Raw genomic sequence first — 5585 nt, 5'->3', positions numbered from 1 at the left:
TGCTTTTCAACATATGTGTACACATCCTCTATCTGGTCAGCAGCAATATGTGCAACTAACTTGCAACACTGACTGTGATTCAATGCTCCAAGTCCTGAAATCCCCGTAGGGGAGAGGGTGGTGGCTTTCTCCCCAGTCATGTTGGCATATGTGCTGGACCACGTATCAATATGTAAAAACGACTGACCTACAAAACAGGACAAGGCCAGCACTCAAGATTCCCCAGGACAGCACTTTTCAAAACTGCAACACATCTGAAATTGTGTTACATTACAGTGTATGCCTCTAAAATGGCAGCTGCCTGACCATAGAACATTAGGAACCTCCTGCGACCGCCGGCGGAAGTCGTCATGGCAGTAGGTGGATGCTACTGTGGCAGACTTTGCCACTGGATAACTTTGCTGCCTGTGGTTGTCTTGGGCCAATGGCAGTGTCTGGCCGCGGTGATGGTCGTATATGTGTGGATGTGACCACCATCTACTGCTGAATCCCTCCCAATATTTTCCAAATTGTGACACATTCAAAATAAGCATTTAATTGCATTGTAAGGCTCTAAAGGGGCTAGCTTTACCTACTCCACTGGACATTAGCAACCGCCCGTGACCACCGGTGGAAGTCATGGCAATAGGCGGATGCTACAGCACCAGGCACTGCCCTAGGATAACATTGCTGCCTGTTGCGGTCTTGGGCCTATGGCAGTGTCCGCCAGTAGTGACGATCACGTACGTGACAGCCATCTTCTGCAGAATCCCTTACTTGACTCATGACACTGCTGCCAGCAAGACCTCCACAACCTGAGGTGCTGTGTACCGCCTCTTGGGATCAATAATGCCTCATCCAACATATGATAGGGCCCCTGCCTCCTCACCAGCAGAACTTGAGAAGCTGGTGGATAAAGTCCTACCCCTGTATGAACAGTTCTACGGTGCACCAGAAGAGCATGTAAGTGCCCAATGTGCACAATTGTCTCTGTACCTCTACTCAACTTATCTTTAGTCAGCCTAGGCCTAGGCCCAGTGTGTCAGATTGTGTCCCCAAAGCCCTGTAGGGGCTGATAGCGTGTAATAATAAGTCCATGGGCATGTATTTATGTCAAGTCACAGGTTTGGAGTCCTAAGTCAATGTGGTGAGTGTGTATTGGGTGTTCCCTGATCCATACTGTGTTATGTGCACATTACTAGGTGAGGTATCATGGCAGCCATCCCCAGGCAACCCTTGCCATAAAATGTATTTCATGTGTGGTCACATGTGATTGCATGACAGCAGGAGGTGTGAATGCATGTTGCATGTGTCAGTTGATCACTCTTTGAGCTCTTTCTCTGTTTGTGTGATCTCTGGCCACATCTGGCCTTGTTGGACTTTTCTCCTGCAGCCAGGTAATGACTCACAATGCCCTTCAGCTCTGCACATAGACACCCAATGGTATTTGCCTGCAGGCTGCAAGATGTGCTGTGATGAATGTGATTTGTCAGATATGGTATTTTGTGTAGGTCTGTCTGCTCAGCCTGCAGGGACTGGGACCTATCTATTGTTACTCACAGCAAAAGTTAAAATCTGGTCTGGTATTAATTCCCCTTTGCAATGCAAGTGTGATACTGAGCCCACACCCTGTACCCCTGCACAGCATGTGATGTTGCTAAATCATGCCTCACTGCCAATATGCACCTTACTGAGCCTCTGTCCACTTATTAATATGGGAATTGCATTAGTGGCAGGCTGGTGATCTGTGAATGGTGTGCTCTTTTCTACTGTGACAATGTGTGTCACATAGCCTTGACAGGTCTCTTGATCCCACAGCCCTGTTGTCTCTTTCATCCAACTCTGATGTGTCCTGTGCATGCTCCTTGTGGTGTGGAGATTTCACATCTGCAGACAGTGTGTTGTTAACTGATTTGCCATGATATTGGACTATGTAGTTTGGGCATACAGCTGGACATGTACAATGTATGGCCAGGTTTCGCTTTGGGGTTTTGTGAACACATGTGTTGAAGTGTGTATTGGTATGTTGATGTGACACACAGACCCCACCCCATGAAGTAGCAGGTGCCTGCATCTGTATCTGCAAATGTCCACACATGGACAGGCTTGACTCTTTGTGTGCTCAACATGTCACTCCTTTCATTGTGGTCCAAGCACAAGGGGTCAGTCTTTAGGCTGGCTGTGACCTGTAAGGACTGTATGCAGCTGGTAACATTCATAGATAGTGAATGTTTAAGTATATTCTTTGCTAGGTTGTTTATATGTTATTTGCCACTTTATGTGATGTCTTCCATTGCGTTCCTGGTCAATGTCGTCATGTCCCAAAAAAGTTGCAGTTGGCCTCCCTGTTCAGTGAGGGTCTGAGTTGGGGGGTGTATAGGGCATCCTATTCAGGACTGTTTGTATTCATGTCTCTGTGTCAATTACTACTATGTGCCACAGATGGACAGGATGGTCAAGACAGGATCTTATTAGCTTGGTACTCTGATATGTATGTGACTCAGCCATTTTGTATAGGACTTGTGGACATAATATGCTGTCTTGTCATTTGCATCCATGAAGGTCAACACCCATTAGAAGAAGGGGATATGGAGAGCCATCGCCAAAAAGGTGCAGACCCTAGGGGTCCATAGCCGGCAGAGCACCCACTATCAGAAGAGGTGGGAGGACGTGAGATGCTGGGCCCGGAATACCACAGAGGCCCAGCTGGGGCTGTCCTCCCAATGTGGACAGGGTTCCCATCGGTCCATGATCCTCCTAATGGCCTGTACTTTGGCTGTGGCCAACCCAGAGTTGGACGGACGTTTGAGGGCAGCACAGCAGCCACAAGGGGTGAGTAGAAGGCACATTCATCCCTGACTCTTTGCCAGGTGGTTGAGTGAGAGACAGAATGCTCCCCCTGAAAGTGTGGGATGTGTCACAGATCATCTGGGATCAAATTGGTGTGACCGGGCCATGTGTTTCTAACTGGTGTGCTCATTCTTTTGGAGCTGGGACCTGGGACTAAACATGGGGCATCCTCAGTCCTATTGCACAGCAGAGAGCACATATGACTGTGTTTAGTGTACAAATCTTCTGCTTTATCTACTCTGGCAGCTGTTCATTTTCACCAGCAGATCACTCCTCACAAATGTCCTAGTCCAAAGGTAGGTAGGATGTGGCTCACTATCCAGTGCCATGTGTTTGGGGATCTGTGTAGGTTGACATCTGCAAACCATGTGCACGTTTTCTCCATTGTATTTTGGGTGCTGCTGTTTCACAGCAGTCTGTGATGCATGGGTATCCATCATGCATGTGACATGACTTACATGGCAAACTCTTGGCAGCTGTAACATATTACTCTCCCTTGGTAAGTTGAGAATGTGCATTGTCATGGGTGATGTGTCATCAGTTTATCCAACATTCCAGTTGTCTATGTGTCTGCATGTGTTCCATTCCCACTAGGATACATGACTATGCATTAGAGGTAGGCGTGTACTAGCCATGCAAATGGGATGGTGTCTGGAATCTCTAACATAAATATCCATGGGGTCATCTTGTAGTAAAGGTACATCTGCAATAGTTGTCCATTTACTGTGATGCCCCAGGGAGGACTGTGTCATCATCATATATTTTCATAACTCATTGTATGCTATTAGTCATGTTTAACTGCAGTAGCCATGATGGACATGATAGATAGGGCCAGAGTGTGGATCCACTTCATGATCCTTTGTACCCCTGATGTGGAATGTTGGTTGTAGGTGCACAGATCCTGCGTGTTAATTGGTAATTGTGCCCTGACTTTGGGATGCATCATGGATCCACTTGTAGTGATGTTTGCATGACATGTATTTGGACTCAGGGATTCATTAAGAGACAGATGCCATTCTTGACACGTCTGATATGTGGGAAGTGATGTAGCTTGTCATTGTACAACAATTTTGTGTCCTTCAGTTAATGGTTGCAAGGTCTGTGTCCCTTCTTCCTGCATGGTACAATTGTCTACTACAAACACACCCAGAAGTAAACATGGAAAGAGGTGTGGGAGATATTGGTAGGGGTAGGGCCTATCCTGGGTCTTACAGGACCATTCCTGTATGCATTCAGGAGACATCTCTCTATGATGTTTAGGACCTGACGTCATTGTTATTCCTTGCAACACCACATGTGGTGCATGTCAGAGTGGCCTTGCTACTACCTTTTGGACTCATTTTGAGCAGGTGTCACTTGTAGGACTGTACATTGTTGTGATCTGTCCATAGTGACATGGATGTTTCCATGTCTCCTAATCCAGGCATGGCATGTTTGTACCAGTGTTTTTCTGCATTTCCTCATCAACATCAGTTATTGTTAATACATTACAGCAGTACAAGTTGGATTGTTGCATAGGCTTGTATCTGTGTAATTGGTAGGGTACCTTACAATGAGATCCAGCTGTTGGCTACTGGTTCACTGGGGTGTGCTGTGCGTGCGTGGTACAGGTTTGGGGTTGAGTGGTCATCTAGTTGTTTTATTGTTAGCGTGGAAGGTAGACTACTTCCATGCTATTGTAGTTGTCTGAGGACAAGTTTTGCTCTTGTGTTACCTTTGTACTTCCAGATGGGATGCATGGTTTTGTATTGTCACATGATGGTGCCACTTTGTTTGCACTTTATTTGGGGGCCACTTGTCATGATGACATGTTGTGTCTTTCAGAGTTGTGATTGAGGTGTTTTCATGTCAACATCATGACCCTATCTCACTTTCTTTTGGCAGCATCAGCGCTGGCAGGCAAAGGAGACGGAGCCATGCTGAGTAGGGAAGCATCTGGCCACAGGACCTCTGGTCAAGACACCGCTGACACAGAGGGACCCAGTGGCCTGAAGGGCGAGAGGAGTGCCACGGGAAAGACCGAACATTCCCTAGTGGTGGTGGAACCCATCTGGGACCACCCCATACCCTCTTTGTCCACCACCTCCCATTCTATCACTACCTTCTCTGTTCCTCCCCACCCAGTTGGCCTTGTCCACTTACCCAAGAGGGTGAGCATCTTCTTTGCTGCAGGCACCTCTGTCCAGCCCCTGTTACTCCTGCTGCCATCAGTGAGGAAGCTATTGACCTCCTGAGGTCGATCTCTGTGGGTCAGTCCGCCATCGTGAATGCTATCCAGGGGCTGGCAACCCAAATCCATCAGAGTAATGCATTCCTGGAGGGCATTCACAGTGCAGTGGCTGGCCTACAGAGATCTTTTCAGGCTCTGGCCTCTACAATGATGGCAGCCAGTCACCCCTTGTCTTCCATCCCCCTCCACCTTCCTCTTCCCAGTTCAAATCCCCACTTCCCTGACCCACCCAAAGCACACAGACGGACTTGCATGCATCCACCTTAACAGACAAGGGTAGCACACGAAAAAATGAGTACCGCAAGACACACCGACATGCACACATGCAAAATCCACCCTCAGACACAGCAACAATCAAGACTTGCCCTGACACCCCAAACCCCCAGCATCACACACATGACATCTGGCACACCTACAGAGACCACATCAACAGTCACTGATATAACGGATTGTTTCCCTCCTACAGTCCATCCCTTCTGCCTTTAAGACTTCCCCTGCCCCCCCCCGCAAGCACCCATGCCCCTTC

This window comes from Pleurodeles waltl, chromosome 4_1, assembly GCF_031143425.1.
Source record: "Pleurodeles waltl isolate 20211129_DDA chromosome 4_1, aPleWal1.hap1.20221129, whole genome shotgun sequence".
Classification (NCBI taxonomy): domain Eukaryota; kingdom Metazoa; phylum Chordata; class Amphibia; order Caudata; family Salamandridae; genus Pleurodeles; species Pleurodeles waltl.
The sequence above is the reverse complement of the archived record's forward strand: the minus strand, read 5'-3'. Positions refer to the sequence as shown.